The sequence below is a fragment of the Manis pentadactyla genome, chromosome 7 (assembly GCF_030020395.1).
Source record: "Manis pentadactyla isolate mManPen7 chromosome 7, mManPen7.hap1, whole genome shotgun sequence".
Taxonomy (NCBI): domain Eukaryota; kingdom Metazoa; phylum Chordata; class Mammalia; order Pholidota; family Manidae; genus Manis; species Manis pentadactyla.
Window position 1 is genome coordinate 139,331,692 of NC_080025.1, and position 18,616 is coordinate 139,350,307.

At 38.4% G+C, this 18,616-nt stretch overlaps 1 protein-coding gene across 2 annotated transcripts in view; it reads right to left on the bottom strand.

Annotated features, from left to right (window-relative positions):
* Positions 1-18,616, bottom strand: part of TPK1 (thiamin pyrophosphokinase 1) — a 354,196-nt gene that overhangs the window by 298,516 nt on the left and 37,064 nt on the right. The window lies entirely within an intron of this gene.

An 18,616-nucleotide genomic window follows, 5' to 3' on the forward strand; every position in this document is an offset into this window, starting at 1 on the left:
GTGATAAGAAAAACAATTTTTTAAGCAATCTCAGTGTTAGAAGTGGAACAGGATAAGAAAATGAAAAGGGGATGCCATCATCCACAGCAAATATTATTAAGTGTTGATTATATACTAAGTGTTGGGAGCACAAAGAGGAATAAGATCACAGGCTATCTGTGAGATAAAACATTCATAATAAATATAATTTATTCCACAATACAAGTATATGAGGGGTCCCAGGTAACAGATAAGTGAATGTGGCAGGAATTCAAAGCCTAGAAAGTCAGTAAGATCTGGTGTCAATCTAGAAATCTTTGTGAAATGAAGATTTTTAAAATTGACCTTTAAAGGAAAAAAGAAGTTGGATAGAATAAAGGGCAGGGCATTCCAGACAAAGAAAACAACACATAGGAAGCTGCATCCTTTGCCTTAGGGCAACTAGCAAGGAAAATTTCAGAAGGAATGCTGTAAAGATCGGAACCTAGGATGTTAATACTAGCATCACAGATTGCAGGCATACTATTTAAGATGACAGAGGAACTGAAGTTGAGGCACACAGAAAGTATTTAAGACTGATGCAAGAAATGAATAGCAAAAGCAATTTATGTGTATTTGGAAATCATCCATCCAGAGATAACAGCTGAAGGTCAGAGCAGACTGGTGGCTGAGATAATCGCAAAGGAAGGACTGAGAGAGCAAAGACAAAGGAAGAAAGCCACATCATTTGTTCACCATTAGAGAGCTGGAGGACATCAACAAAGGAAACACAAAGGAAAAGCCACAAAGGGACAAGAACTTCTGTGTGTATTTCTAAGAATGTGCTGTCATCGACGCAGCACGCTACAGAGATGCCCAGGAGACCGAACAATGACAGAAGGCCAGTGAGGGGGAAAACGCAGACAAATCTGAAAACTCATGGAGGGGGCCTCAAGGCAGTAGAGACGCAGTAAACCATGAGGACGGACCCCTCATCTTAAAAAATATAGAGTAAACTGAGAAATGGGGGGAGAGGCAGCCAAGTCAAGGAAGTGTTTTATCTACAGAAACAATCTTAGATTCTAAATAGTAAGTGGGAAGGAGGGGAAATGGTCCACTGACCGACTGAACAGGTATTTAGGGGCTGCGGAGGGCCCCTGCTCAGGCCCTGCGAGAGGCAGCAGTGCACAGGCGGATGGCGCCTCCCGTCCCCAGGCGCCAAGGCTCCTGGTGACAGCACCGAGTCACCCAAGGAGACAGAGACAGAGCAAGGTTATTTATTTATAAAAAACTAAAAAAGAACAAAGTGTGAAAATACAGAAATAGAGTAGAATATGGAAAAGTTTTAACAACTGCTATAAGAAGTGGATTATGGGAGCTGACAATCCACAACTTTAAAAATAGGAATTCAGTCAGTTAACTAATGGGAAGATGACTTCCACACTGTCTATAATTTTAGGCTGTTTCCCACCAATTCTGGGGAGTATATGTAGGATTAAGCATAAACAAGCAAGATGGCGATGACAGTTGGTGTGAGAATTGGCAAAATCATCTGTCAAGAGGTAAAGGAACGGAAGATGCTTCTGTGGGCAGTGTGAGTGAGTGTGGCAGAGACCAGTAACTGCCTCATGATTTCCTTTCTGCTCTTCAACAACAGAATCATGGGGTTTTTTGTTTTGTTTTGTTTCATTGTGGTTTTTTTCTTTGCTTTATTTTTATTTATTTGTTTTTTTCAATATGTTTGTTTTACTGGGCACATTACTGTCCAGGTGAAAAATGCTATATCCCAGACTCGTCTGTAACAAAATGTAACCTCAAGACAAACTTCTGGCCAAGCAGATGTATGTAGGAACTTAAAAGTTACTTATAGGGAGTCTCCTTAACATGGAAAGCACTTTATCCTCTGTTGGTTTTCTTCATCCTGCCATTTGGAGGAAGGATTGCTGAGTTCACTGAAATTCTAGCAGCCACCTAGGAACATCCAAGCAGGACAACAGCCTGAAGGCACCTAGGTCCCTGATGATTCCATGAAGCTTCCATTCCATCACTTCACTGTCTGCCTCCAGACTTCTTTCATGTGAGAAACACTAAACTTCTATTTTGTTTAAGTCACTACGATTTGGGGTTTCCCTATTGTACAGAGAGAACCCAATTTTTTTTTTTTTTTAGAACCCAAATTTTAATTAATGCAATAGCCGTAGTCCAGCTTAGGTTAAGGTAAAGACAATCTAGATAGGAATTGGAAATGACTTCAAGAAAGAGCAGGCAAGCATCAAAACGCAGAAAGGAGAACTTCAACCCATTCAACATGGATAGTGAATCTATGTAAGGGAGTCATAGTCTGGCACATGGTAAGTGCTCAGTATGATGTTAATCATAAGCAGCTAATAATTTGGATAAACCAATGATCCTTTAATCTTCAACAAGATCTGCTCTGCTGCAGGGGGCATTAATAATATGTATGTATGTTTACATGAATGAGCAACACTGCTTTCTGTCACAGATTCTTCAGTGTGTGAACTCGGTATTTTTGTGGTTCAAAGGGCACTCTGATGAGGGGGAAAAAGCATGATTATCATATTATTGCTCCTCTAAAGCCATACTTTCATTAAGGTAATATCTGTGAAAGCATTTTTGAAAAGAATGAAGCAGTATGAAAATGCATGGTAAAGATTTACTAATTAAGTTATTAATAATCAAGAATTAACTACTTCAGCTATCTGTATACATAACGTTTATATTACAGTGGTTCTATACATAAGTTACTTAGGTATTAAAATATGATATACTTTCCTTTTCTAATCTAGTGTCCTCTGGAATTATAACTAGACGAAGTCAGTTTGGCATTTATTTTATACCCAAAGCCCTCATAATTACCAATCCATAAGTTATAGAAAAAGTAGCTTCCAGAACCACCTATCACAAATGATAAATCTACCCTCAAGTATGTAGAGCAGTGGGTATCAAACTCACTGTATATCAAAATCACAGATTTTTAAGAAAAGCCAAACTCCTTCCCTGGAGATTCAGATTCAATGTGCCTGCAGTTGGGCCTTTGCATCATGATTTTTTTAAAGCATCATAAAAAAGTCTAATGAGTAATCAAAGTTGAGAAACTTTGGTACAATGCCTTGAGATATTAACTAATGATAGTAGAAATCCATCATTAATAGCAGCATATTTTAAAATACTGTTCCTTTAATCTTTATCATACCTCTTTTAATTGCTGTTTTCTGAAAAGTATATAAATATATATGTATATCACTGTAACAATTATTGATAATTTTTTATAAACATATATAAATGGGCTACTTTTTCTTTAACTAATATGGCATGAGATCAAAAAAGGATTGAAGACTAGTACTCTACATGAAAATACAGTGAAATAAAACAGCTTAAAATGGAAAAGAATTTACTGAACTGCATTAGCAACTTATCAAGGGTTTATGATCTCTGTTTAAAAAAATACTCAAACTCAGATAAAATCAATATTAGCCAAAACACATGCCAGTCATTATATATAACAGCTATTTTGTCAGAGGACCAAAGACCATTATTATGAATCTCTCACCCTTTAAAGTATTTCAATTAAACAATGAGAGCTCCAGGGCACTAAATTTAATTTTCATATTGTACAAACTTTCATATATAAGAGCAGGATCTTTTTTTAAGTATGCATAGGGAAATCAAAAATGTCAAGTCAACTCGTTCTTTGTGGAAATAAATTGCATGTGGACAAAGCAGAGCTATTAAAAAGCTCTGAACAAATACTGCATACCAAAGTCTATTAAAATAATCGAATTACCAATGGACTGAGAACTATTAAGTCATCTAAGAAATTGCTTCAGAGAAGGTGAACATAGAATAGACACAAACAGATACTTCCCTGAGATATCTTTCTTGCCTCACCCACCATAAGTGACCACTCAATATACCCCAGTTGTACCAGCATAATAATAAATCGTGCTCCCATCCATTAGCAAACAGTCCCGGTCTGGATGATAAATTAGATGGTCATCTTCAGCTCCCAGCCCTTCTCTGTGTTTCAGTCTTCTGGAAACCCATTTCAAGAAGGATTTCATCCCACTACCTCCCGGAAATAACTATTGTCACAGTCATGAATAACCTATTTTAAAATTCAAGAGCTAATTCTCATCTTGCCTGACACATCTCCATAGCCTAATAAAAGTACATCACTTCCTGTACCTTCCTTCATGAATCATGCTCTTCCCTTGGTTTCATGGAAACCACTCTATTGGGTCTCCTATCTGGCCACTCTTTCTCAGTCTTCTTTGCTGCTTACTCTTCATCTGCATAGAAAGCACCCAATAAATATTTGTTGAGTACCTCTTCCACTCTGACATTACATCCATTTATAATAAATTGACTCCAGCTACTTTCTCTAATAATCAAAAGTGACTTCCCCTAATTTTGTCTGGGGATGAACGGTTCCATACCCAATAAAAATCCTCACAGAATGAAATAACACCCTCGTAAAACTCCAGGTTCTGAGAACTACTCGTAAATGAATATTATACAAAATGTTCCAAGAAGGATTCTAGAAAAGTCAACAATAAAAACCGATTCAGCTTGGATTAAAACAACTAAATGGTATTTCTTGTTTAATTTTTACACTATTTAAATTGAAAAACAAACAACAGTTCACCTTTTTCGTCTATCCTCTCCTCCCCACCTCTGGCCATCACCAATCTGTTCTCTGTATGTATGGGCTTGGTTTTGTTTTGTTTCAGATTCTACATATATGAGGGATCATACAGTGTTTGTCTTTCTCTGTCTGTCTTATTTCACTTAGCATGATGCCCTCAAGGTCCATACATGTTGTCACAAACAGCAGGATCTCATTCCTTTTTATGGTTGAATAATATTCTGTTTTATGTATGTATGTGTGGTTATGTATGGGTACATATAAATATAACAATTCCTTTATACATTCATCTGTCACTGGACACTTAGGTTGTTTCCATATCTTGGCTATTGTAAATAATGTTGCAGTGAACACTGGGATGTATGTATCTGTTAAAATTAGTGTTTTTGTTTTCTTCAGATATATATCCAGAAATGGAATTGCTGACTCATATGGTAATTTTCTTTTTAATTTGGTGAGGAACCTCTATACAGTGTTCCATAGTGGCTGCACTAATTTTTATGCCCATCAACAATACCCAAGGGTTCCTTTTTCTCCACATCCTCAACACTTGTTATCTCTTGTCTTTTTGGTAATAACCATTCTAATAGGTGTAGAGTGATATCTCACTGTGGTTTTGATTTGCATTTTCCTGATGATCAGTAGTGCTGAGCATCTTTTCCTCTACCTGTTAGCCATCTATATGTCTTATTTGGAAAAATGTCTATTCAGAGCTTCTGCCCAGAGAAGAGATTGTCTTTTCAAGCTAAATGTATATTTACACATAGTACCTACTTAGGGAAGAAAGAAATCCGTGTAACATGCCACTGAGCCCTACAAAACTGGGCATATATCTAGTTACTGTCATTCAACCTTTCGGGTCAAAAGTATAAATATATTCTGTATGGTTTAAATCAATTTCCACCTCTGAACATTACCTCCCATGATGCAAATGTAATGGGTCCATCCAAGTTTAGTAATCCTAATAAATACTATGCAACTATAAACAAAATGCCCCAGTAAACTGTCACAGGAATCCACATATGCTAGAAATGCATGTTAACAAAAAAGAAGTTTTAAATTTTACATCTAGTAAGCTTCTATTATGGAAAAAGTATGGGGAATAGGGAAGGAAAGTTAGGTCTATCAGAGTTTGGAGTCTTTCTGGACATAAAAGGAGAAGGCCATGCCAACATACATTTTCTTTCTCTACCCTTATAAGGAGGTGCACGTGGTCTCTTTTGTCCAGGTTCCTTCAGCTTCTGAACAAGTATGCTCTGGATCAGTGTGGATAAAGTGAAGGTTCCTGTGGCCATGATTCTCAGCTGGCCCTGGTTGGCTAGCTCACTACACACCTGTGGGCAATACATCATTATTGACTCTTTATAAAGAGTCCTGCCCAGTGCTCTGGGCAACATGGTGGCATAGCTGCAAGGCTGCAGGAGAGCAGAGCAGAGGCTGGAGTGGTGGCAGTGCCAAGGACAGAGGCCCAGAGGCAGAGACCAGCTTGCTGCATGCAGACTCGCTCTGAGTGGATGGGATTTTAGTGATTGACCTGCCACCGTGGGAATAAAGTTGGGTATAACCCTTTCACCACAAGAACGTTCTACTGTCATTTCTTTGGTCACACTGAATCCATAGTGAACTTTCCCAGGACTGAAACCCACTGGCAAGACACTGGCATTTGTGAACTTACTGTTCATTAGCACATCTACCAAAAGGCAAATGAATGAAAGGAAAGCAAATGGAAACCAGTCTTCCATTTAGTTCCTTAAGAGAGTTCTTAAACCTTTTTTAGGAGGTAGAGCATTACTGTATTTCACTACTTTTAAAATGAACATTTTTGCACATTTTAACATCTTTAAAGAGGCATTTTAAGACACATTCAGACTGTATTTTAGAATCAGTGGTATCTTAGCATTGTGTCAGTTTAACTGGCATTTTTTGCCTTTTCTAATAGTATATAAATAGTGCATCTTACAATTAATAGCATCATGGATACAATTAAAGGCAGTATTTAAGCTACCCTTCCTAGTATTTTTCACAAATACCATGACTATTTGTGAGTTGTAATAAGGTTTATAAATAAATCAAAGTTTGTGGAATGAAGATGCTAGGATAAAAGACACTAGGTATTAGCCAATAATGATCATAATATTCTCTGCTGTTCTAACGGAAACTCATGTTTATTTTTAAAAGCCATTATTTCCCTGTGATGCCATGAAGGGGCTGCTATATTAAGATGGTTATTAATGTTTTGCAGCCAATGAAGAAAGTAAGTCCCTAAACTAACAAGGTGAAAAACATCAGATAGAACAAACCCAGTGTGCCAAGTATGAGATCCCACCAGAGGGGAACCATGAATCCTCCAGGGGGACAGGGGGAATGCCACAGAAGATTCATTCTAGCACTTATGAAGGATAAGAGTGTCCAGCTGGAGAGGCAGGGCATTCCGGGCAGAGAAAACACCATGTGCAAAAAAGGTCAACACCCACATGAAAATGGTCAATACTGCAACTGGGGAGAACGTGGTGTTAAACAAGGTCATTAGATGGAGGGGGTGTAACAGCCTGGTAGCAGACATAGGCAAATGGAGCCCTAGGTCAAAGTCAACTATAAATGTACTTGCATCCAAGAAAATAAAATTTAAGCACAGCTGATCACAGACATCCAACTGGGTTTCCCCAAATAACTCAACCATGTAAGCTATAACAAATCAAATACTGTCCTTGAGTTGCTTGAGCAGCTGCCCCGTACAAGCCTTTCTGATCACTCCAGCCAGCTGACCTCTCCTAACTACTTCAGTTTGGGACTGCCCGAGTCGACAGACATTTGCTCCAGTAAACTCTTGAAAGTTTTAATGTGCCTTAGTTTATCTTTTAATAGATAATAGCAATAGAAAAAAATAGAGAGAGGTGGAAGCCACATGGTAAAACATATGAGGCCATTTTAAGTAATGATCACCGCCTCCCCATTAATTTCAGCTGGAGATTCTAAAGACTCAAATAATTTATATTTTTAAAAATCTCCATTCTGATATGGGGTTATTACTGGCCTTATTGCTTACAACAATGTCAAGGTGTTCCACAGACAGCTGTAAGGTTGTGAATGCCTTCTTTAGACTTGACACAGTGTGGATAAAATGAAAGTTCCTGTGGCCAGGATTCTCACCTGGCTGTGGTTGACTAGCTCACTGCACACCTGTGGGCAATACATGATTGTTGACTCTATATAAAGAGCTCCTCCCAGTGCTCTGGATGACACGGTGGCAGGGCTGCAAGGCTGCAGGAGAGCAGAGCAGAGGCTGGAGTGGTGGCAGCACCAAGGACAGAGGGGCCCAGAGGCAGAGACCGGCTTGCTGCCTGCAGACTCGCTCTGAGTGAATGGGATTCTAGTGACTGACCTGCCACCTAGAAATAAAGTTGGGTATAACCCTTTCACCCCAAGAACGTTTTGCTGTCATTTTCTTTGGTCACATTGAATCCATAGAGAAATTGCCTGGGGCTGAAACCCATTGGCAAGACACACACTAAAATTAAAATGAAATAGTTCTTAAAATTATTTTTGTTAATCAACTCATCTTCATCATGACTCAGGATGTAGGGCTTCTAAAATTACAGACTTCTCAAACAAGCTAAAAATAACTTGTCAAGAAGATTATGAAAGAAATCTAAAGAGAGGTTAAATCTGCTCCCAAATATAAAGTCCAAAGAATTTATCCATTAGCATCTGAATAATAAGTGCCAGCACATCAAGCTGCCATCTGAAACTCTTGGCGCTTCCTTCCTCTGAGCACTGGCGAAGCAGGAGCCATGGGCAGGGAGGTGTGAGGAGATAATTAGAACTCTCACTTTGCCAAGGATCTGCAGCCCAAAGAGCATAACGAGGTGCTATTACTTTATTATACAGCAGGCTATCCTGTTATATAAATCGTGTTATATAATAACTTCTTACACAATCAAGAACTGTTTACTAAATGTCTACTATGTATCAAGTACTGAGATTCTCCCTCACCAGAAAAGAAGCTCAGCAGATGTGAATTTTTGTCTCCATATTCCCTCCTGGATCCCAAGTGCCTGGCACAGAGGGGATACTCAATAAGAATTAACTGAATACATGAATAAAAAGGACACAAGGTAGAAGTCAGAGTGTTCTATATGCATTTTCACTTAATCCCTATGAATTATGGGAAAATCCCAGAACTGTTTTGTCTTGCCAGTGGGTTTCAGCCCCGGGGCAAGTTCACTATGGATTCAGTGTGACCAAAGAAATAACAGTAGAACTTTCTTGGGATGAAAGGGTTATAGCCAACTTTATTTCCAGGTGGCAGGTCAATCACTAAAATCCCACCCACTCAGAGCGAGTCTGCATGCAGCAAACCAGTCTCTGCCTCTGGGCCTCTCTGCCCCCACAGCCATTCTCTAGGCCTCTGTCCCCGGCACTGCCGCCACTCCAGCCTCTGCTCTGCTCTCCTGCAGCCTTGCAACCATGCCACCGTGTCATGCGAACCACTCGGCGGAGCACTTTATATAGAGTCAATAGCAATGCACTGCCCACACATGTGTAGTGAGCTACCCAGCCAGGGCCAGGTGAGAATCTTGGCCACAGGAATTTTCACTGTATCCATGTTTCCATTTTACCAAAGGAAAAATGAAAACTTGAAAAGCAAACTAACCAAAGGGCAAAACAAAGCCAGACCTTCACACCAGAGCCTCTGTGCTTAACCCCTCCACTGCCCTTCTCACACTCTTGTACTTAGGATTACACTTCATGTAAACCCCAGGATGTCTGAGGCCTGGAATTTTAGAAAAAACTCAGGAAATGCTAAGTGGAAGACTCTCAAAACTCGTCAACAACCACAGGCCATCTACGAACCTTTGAGGAAGCCCCAAATGAGAAAACTGAAGAAACCTCAAGGATAAAGGGCAATTTTGGTGGAGACTGCAGCATTTCAAAGTTCTGTTGTTTGAACGTCTTAAATTCTGGTTATTAACATAAGTAGTTTCTTCTTTATACTATTAGTTTTCCTTCTATCAACCTTTCAAAATCGTTTCTCAAGTTACATACAATGAGCATATTATTTTTATTTTCTTAAAAAAGGAATATTCATTTCATCAAATCTAAGCCATAGCATACCAGACTGTTGCAAAGAATGGTTTTTCATACAACTAGGTCACAACTGCCATTCAGCTGACAGTGAATGCAAGGTGCCATCCCAATTTTAGGAAGGTTAAAATATGCCAGAAAAAATAAGTCTCTAAGCTTCCATGGAGAAAGAGAAACATCTAGAGAGCACACAAGGTGACAGCTTCTCAGGTACAGATGGATCTCAGGTTTCTTTCAAAGAGCCTCACCAAAATGGAGCACAAAGTAGCAGTTCAATAAATATCAAGTAAAAATACATGGAACAATTACTGGTTTGCTTTGAAATTCTATGGAAATGACTTCTTTTTTAAGACATTAAAATAATATGTAAGGTAAATTTTCAACAGAATTGTGTATCCAATCATTTTTTGAAAACAAAGAGGTAAACTAGAAACACGGGTCATTTCTAAACCCCTGTGTGTGTTAGGTTTTCATGATAGACTGCCTATTTAAATTTCTAAAAAAAAAAAGAAAATGGAAAGAATGCATGGCAGGTAAGGATTACTTCACACATAGACATGACTTAATGCATGGAGGTCCCTACAAATGCTGAAAGGTTTCCAAGAAAAGCAAAAAATAATTTTACTTGCATACAGTCTTGAGCACTTACTATAGGTAACTCTAATTACTATGGTTATTGTTGATTCTCATATTATAGTTAACTTACATGCTATTGTATACCACATACATGGAAAATTAATCTTAATATCAAAGATCAACAATGAACAAAACACATCAGCTAATATAAAGCTTGAAGTTAAACTAGGGTTTTTTCAAATGCAAAAGTGTCTACTGCATCAAACCAAAAAAAGTACAACTGTAAGAACTTTAAGTTGTCAAACAAACATGAATGTAAAAATGGTTTCCAGATGTAAATGGTACACTTTCCATGACACAGATTCTCTCATCAACCAAACTCTACTCAGATGACCCTGAACTACACCTTACTTCTGGACTTCTGTATGTTCATCCCTGCATTGTTTAGTTTTAGCAAGAATCCTGCTACTTCATCAGTTGAACCAGAAACCCCCAACATCAATACCACTTTTAAATTGAGGTATAATTGGAGAGCCTAGTAAACAAAGTATTCGTCATGTAAGTGTAGATTAATGATTAAAAAAAAAAAAAAAAGCAGTTCCTATGTGGTGACCTCTAATGAGTTCAACACAATGAAATAAAGGGCATATAAAAGTGTAGGCCAAGGGTCTGTTTGTGTTTATACAGAGGATCAAAGCCTAATTTGGCTACCCAAAAAAATGAACTAAGATACGATATGAAAAAGAACTTCCAACATCAGCACTCTCGGGAAAACTCATGACAGAAGATGATCAGCAAAAAAAAAAACTCCAACAAAGATCCACACACTGCCACAGGTGTAGATGCACTCATCCCACCAGTTCCTGGACTTGCCATGGGAATGATGAAGGAGATATCTAAGCTGGCCTGTGCATACAGTAAAACAAAAATTGGACTGGATCTATACTGTTGGAACTCAACCAAGAATTAGGAGAAGTGCAAATTGTAGCACTCCAAAATCTTACAACCACAGACTATTTATTGTTAAAAGAACATAAGGGATATGAACAGTCCCCAGGAATGGGTTGTTCTAGTTTATCTGAATTCTCTCAGACTGTTTAAGTTCAGTCGGACAATATCCACCATTATCACAGATAAGTTTTCACAAATGCCTAAGGTGCCTAACTGGTTTTCTTGGTTTCACTGGAGATGGCTGGTAATTACAGGTATGCTTTGGTTAGGTAACTATATTCCTATTATGTTAATGTGTGTGCACAATTTAATTAGTAGTTTAAAACCTATCCATGCTGAAGTTACTCTACAAGAAGATATGTCAAAGAAATAATCAATCTTCCCAGGTTTTCTTCTGCCTGCTACTTCTATAGCTTTTCTTCTTCCTACCTAATCACAACCTTTAAATAGAACTCGTGCCACATGTCGAATTTACCGAGTATCATAATTCTTCCAAGTGGTAAAGACACCTCAAGACAAATGCTGGGCATAGAAGCCACAGGGCATAAATATGCAAAGAAGTAAAAAGCTAACCTTTTCAAACGATAAGGCTTCTCTCTCACTTACCAACTTCACATTTCCCTGTATGGCCCCGGAAGATGACTGGTTAGCCAGAGACGGGTAAGATTCCTCAAGGGAGGAACAACCTAAGACAGGCACAGTCGCAGGGGGCCATCTGGTGAGAAAATGGGGAGCAGCAGAGGTGAGGCTTAGAACCTCCCCCCTCATGTTCTGAGAGAAATCTTCTGCATACATGGATGTTTATTGCCCTCGTCTAGCTCGGATTAACACATAGTCTACAGGCACACACCTGATCATCTACGTTTGCTCTCTTACAACACTAAACTCTGTTTTCTACCTTTATCTCGTATCTACCTACCACTTCAGCATTTTATTAAAAATAATAATAATAGAGAAATTGTGGTATCCACATATAAATCAAGTTTAAAAATCAAATGAGTATTCATATTTGAACTGACTGTGTATAGTTCATAATGCATGAACAAAACCGAAAGTTTCTGTGATGACTGCCCTTGCACTGTTCACCATGTAACTTATTCACTATGTAAGAATTTGTACTCCATGTAAGAATTTGTTCGTTATGCATCAGAAGATTGGAGACTGACGAAAATTAGGCTTGGGGTGGATTAATGATTGTGCATTGAGTATTGACCCCCCTATACAGAATTTTATTGTTGTTAACAACTATTTGATCAATAAATCTGAGAGATGCCCTCACAAATATATATATATATATAAACACACTTCCAATTGTAAAATAAATAAGTAACCAGGATGTAATGTATAGCATAAGGAATATAATCAAAATATTGTAACAACTTGGTATGGTGATAGCTGGTACCTAGAATTATCATGTATATAAATGTTGAATCACTGTGTTGTACACCTGAAACTAATGTAATGTAATACTGTTGTCAACTACCCTTCAATAAAAAAATTAAAAAAATAAAAATAAATAAAAATAACCACCCAAAAAAAAAAAATTGAGGTATAATTGATAGATATTATATCACTTATATAATTATATAATTGATTATATTTATATAATAATCAATTATATAATTGATAGATATTCTGCACAGTGTGCAGAATAGCAACTGAACAATTACATACATCAGGAAATGTTCACCAGGATAAGTGGAGTCGCTGTCTGTTCTCAAACAAAGTTATTATAGGATCACTTACTATATTCCCTATGCTGTAATTTTCATCCCCATGACTTACTTTCTGATCGCCTTCCATATCAAATCAGGTTCTTTATCCTCCACCACCCCTTAGTTGACACTCTGGCCTGCCTTCTGCAAGAATCCTTTTTGGTCAGTTTAGCCAGAATCCTCCTACCCCTGACATTTCCTCTTAGTAATTTCCTATCCATAACCCCCACCCTGCTCCTTGGCTATGAATTCCCACTAATCCATGCTGTGTTGGGCGGTGCATTTCAACTCTCTCCTGCTGCAAGACCCCACTGAAGTGGTGCCCACACCTACAGCCACATCTCCCGCTGTGAACAGTCTTCCTTATTTTGCTTTAAACTATTTTTCCTTAATAGTTTGACTATTTTTACACTTCTGAGATAAGAAGTAGAAAGTGAACATAAAGAACCCTAATATGGTGGTATGCCTACACACATGAGGACTTCCACTTTTTTTTAAACAACTTTTGAAGCATAAGTGGTAGGAGACAAAGTTGTGGTAGGCAGTGAATCAAGCATGGGAAAAACAGAAGTTTGTAGTCAGATTTTTTTAGCAAGGTCATTATGCGTGAAAAAAATGGGAAGTACCTACAAAAGATCTTGATAAAGCTACATATAACTGAAGCTCAAATGAGTCTGAATACATACGGGGGAGGTGGTTAAAATGCACAGTAATTAGGCTAAATGGCAAAACAGACACCTCGGTTATGGAAAAGAAAAATCATGCACAGGCCCATCTCCAGGTAAGATACATTGTTTCTTAGTATCATGGGTCAGGCCCAGGAGACAAGGAGGGAAACAGGAACTGATAAACATCTATATTAGGCACTATAAAGCAACATAAAAGAAATCAGAGCCCTTGTCTTTACTTTTGACTACTCAATTGGAAAGTCTCACAAGTTCAAATGAACCTAGTCTAACCCCAAACAGTATAATGTATTCAGCTATTATACCTCTCCTACACTTTCTCCATTAATTATTGGCAGAGCAAGGTGCAGTAGACATAAAACATTGGACCTGAGTCCATTTCTGTCATAATTCACTGCACATGAGCCCCGTAAGGTCTGGAAGACATTTCTATCTGCAGCACTTAACAATCAACACTCAATACGTATCTATATTTTTAAAGTCAGTTTTTTACTTTAAATGGCCTCAATTAACTTACTCATCTGTTTATTCAGCACATATTTTACTATGTGTGGCACCTGATGAGTTGGGTATAAGGGGACTGGAGATAGGAACTTTGTACCTGCCCTCAGCTATCTCAGAATCCAGCAGGAGGCAGATGATTAACATAAGGCTGAGTGAGATAAATAAAACACAAGTGTAAGAATAAACCTAGGACTGGCATCGGTGGCCTCAGGGACCAGATTATCCAGAAATATTTCAGCAAAATTAGCATTAATCTAAAGAATTAAATAATTCCTATTTCTCAACATATAACCACCACCAACTGTCTTGAATAATTATATCTGAATAAAATTAATTTTAAAACAGACCCACTCAAATTTAAAACTAAATTATTTGAAAAAATTAGAGAAAAGGGGAAAATCCCATGTATCTGAATCACATCCAGAGCTCAGATTTAATAGGGACCTTCTTAAGTACCCCGCTGAAGCGATAAAAATTCATGTGCCCTCTAAAATGTATTAATTTCTTATCAGGAGGTCTGCATTTGAGAAAACTTCCTTCAGGGAAGATCCATATGGATATATAAACCCATAAAAGAAATCCACACCAGCCTAAACCCATCCATGAAGTCTTTCAGTGCTATATATATATTTTTTAAAGGGTTCACAGTTAATTGAAGAATATTAAAAGAAAAAGATCAATGAATTACAGAATGACCACCTAAAGAGGATATGCAGGAATTAAAGGGGAACTTCTTTAATGAAATATCTCTAATATTTGAGCATATTATGAGGATAACAAAGGAAGGAAAGGAGGAAGGAAAGTAATGAGGGGCGGGAATAGGGAGGGACAAACAGAAAGTAAGCTAACTCAGCACAAGCAATGAACAAAACAGTCACTGAAGAAGACTGCATTATTGCTATAAAAGCCATATTCAGGAAACCTCCTAAAATAAAAAGCAAAATTATAGAGACGAATTATGAGAGAAAAGAGGTATAAGTAAATATATTAACAATAAATGTAATAACATTAAAATAAAACAAAACTTTTTTCCTTTAGGATCAACTCCTTTGACTATCAAGGTGCGAAGAGCTCAATAAGCTTCTCTTGATGGACAGAAATGATATGCTCAAGGACCAGCGGGGCTGTCCCCAATCGCATCTCAGATGTCCATGAAAACGTGGCAGCTCTCATTCCGGGAGAAACGCTATCTCCCACTCAGCCACCTAAGTCACTGGCTCACGCAGCTCCTGGGTGAGCTGAAACCTAGTGTCCACTGGGCTGCTGCAGCTGTTCAATCTCAGCAGCAACTGTGCAGAAGTGGGAATGGGCATGGTATCTCTGTTCAGTAGGCAAAACACAAGGCAAATTCAGAGCTCTGGCCAATACAGCCTTGAATTACCTTATTACATTTTTACTGACTCATGGGGAATATTACCAGTGGCCTAATCATCTTGGCATCATCCTACTGCCTGAAGCATTACTGATAGTGCCCTTGGTTAAATTTTATATGAGACAAACTGAACAGATGGTCTGAATGTCTGTTGATCTGTTTAATCAGAATGGTTGAGTGGGATACTCACATGAAAATTCATCAGAAGCCAAGACAGTATAGAAACTAAGCAGATCCTGTTGGGAGGTCATTCTCTGTGGATTCCTCATGTTTGTGCATGTCTGGCAAGGGATTTACCAACAGTTTTTGTTCCAGACTATCTTGTCAAGGATAGTTTGGAAGACAGAGATGGTGCTGCTTCTGGAGCAAAGTGCAAGCATGCTTACTCTCCAGTGTTATAAAGGTAATACCTCCTTTCAGGGCATTGACTTCTCATTATTAAAAAAATTGAGATGCCTAAGTTTTGGATTCTTTTCTGTAATGCACCCCTTGGCATCAACAGGTGTCATCTGACCCTCCTCACATCATCCTGTAAAAAATGAGGTCCAGGAAACTGGCACAAAAAATGCTACTGATGCTGCTGTGAGTGATAAACTGTGTTTCATCTCCGACCTAGGACTCCCAAGCCATTTACCAGTATGCGTGAAACTGGACCACTGACCTGTCAGCTTACAAGCGGAATAAAAGCTGAGGCATTTCACAGTTCTTGGTATTTACAGCATCAAATAAAGGTAAATTATTGTAGTGTTGGGCACTAGAATGAACTGCATACAACCATTTTATGAAACTCCTAAAACCTTAAGAAAAATGTTAATAACATTAGTAAAAAAAGCACCCTATTGTCCTATGCTCAGCCCCTCTCCCATCCACAAGTCTCATCAACACCTGTAGGTGCTCAATTCTATTACTTGTATCATGCCATTTGAACTTTATAAATTTCCAGTCTTAGCTATGAAATGAACAAGAGTAAAATCACACAAGCTAAGGAACACTAGAAAATTGACTATCATTTTCAGGCATTAACAACAGCACTGATTGGTAGCTAAAATATCATCTCTTGGGAATTGGTAGTTGTTTTAATATGAATTGTTCTCAGAATTTACAACTCTACACTCTAAATAACATATCACCATAGGGTAAATGTTATAGAAGTCACATTTCTGGAATGTTTAAGAATACCATGGTTTATAGAAACAGTAAATATGTCAGAAGAAAACATGTTCAGGCTTATGAGTACAAAACATATGTCTATGTCAACAAGACTGCTGAAAATGATCACTGATTTTCTTTCCTTCCATAAGACAATATTAACTATCCCATAAAGCAGAGGACACTTTTGTTCACATCATAAATTACCAAGTCAAAATATGTGCATATGAGTGTAGCCATGGAATATGACTCAGTAAATGCCAGTTATCTTCATCATAAATTTCTAACAGCTCATTATAAACAAAACATAGGGACAAGCTTCAAAATTACATTAAGACAGGTCTTCGTTTATGATTGATCACTTCTGTACACAGCTGAGGTAAGGGGTTACCAGAGAGTAATAAATTTCATATTCTAAGAAAAGATAATGTTCTCATTCTTTAAGTTTTTTTCTATACAAAGGCAACAAAAACAATACTGAAGTAAATCCTAGACATCGTATCATTTCATCTGTAAATATTCCAGCATGCATCTCTAAGAGATTACAGTTCTTTTTGAAAAATAAAGTGTCATTATCACATCCACAAGAAAATGAACAATTGTTTAATTTCATTTATCAATGTGTTCAAATTTCCTCTTGTACCAAAAAAAATCTTTTTATACTTGGTTTATTCAAACAAGGGCTACTCATATGCTTCTTAATTCTTTTTTAACCCAGGTTTCATTTCCACTTTCTTTTTATTGTTTTCCTTGCAACTTATTTGTTAAAGGAACTAGACTGTTTATCCCACATTCTGAATTTTGCTGATTATATCTAAAGGTATCCCTTAATATATTCCTGTATCACCCAAATTTTTTATAACCTGGTGGTTTGTGTCTGTTATCAATTTTTTCCCCCTAGCTCCAAATCTGCTCTTCCTTGTCTTCTTTGTGATAGTGGAGCTGAATGTGGTACTTATTTCCCCCTTGCCAGCTGGGCCAATGTTAGGCTTTGTCACCTGAAGGACACTGAAGGACTTCTCTTTGGTTCTGGGGTATACGGACTCCAGAACAGCCTGAGGTTCTCTGCTGTGCTGAAAGGCCAGCATCAAGCAGCACCTGCCTACAGACGGCTGCTTCTGGCTCATCTCTTTCTTGGGTTCTCCAAAGGGGAGTGCCCACAGCAGGTGACTCACTGCTGCCAGCTTCCCCCAGCACCACCCCAGCCCTGGGTGGTTTCAGAGCAAAGCACCTGCAGCTATCACTTCCCTTTAGATGGCCTCTCCCTAAGGTGAATGGTATTAGGAGGTGGGCCTTTGGGAGGTGACTAGGTCATGAGGGTAGAGCTTCATAAATAGGATTAGCACCCTTACAAAAGGAACCCCACAGAGCTCCTTTGGCCCCTCCACATGTGAAGACAGTGAGAAGGAGCCAGCTGTGAACTGGCATGGGGCCCGCGTCAGAAGGTCAGGATGTTGGCACGTCCACCTTGGACTTCCCAGCCTCCAAAACCATGGGAAACAAATTTCTGTTGATTATAAGCAACCCAGTCTGTGTTACTTTGTTACATCAGCCTGAGCAGACTATGGCATGTTTTGTTATGATCACAGTCGACAGCCATTATTCTGTTAGGGACTGTAATTATAAGCCTATTGCTGAGCTTTAATTCCATTGTTGCTTGTTAGCGATTGGTGAGATTCTAGTTCTGTCATTACTCTTTCATTATTAACCTGGAATATTTCTGTGAAGAGAAACTTACTCTTATCAAGTATTTATTTACCCTGATGCTTTGTGTGTTTGCATAGGGAATGGCAGGATAAACATTTGACCTTTTTTCCCCAAATCTGGGGATGTTTTAGCCACAGAGAAAAGACCCTGTCATAAGGAACGACAGTCAGACTGATGATCGGTTCCCCGCAGCAACACGGGAAAGCCAGATGGCAGAGGAAACTGTAGGGTCCACATCTCCAGACTC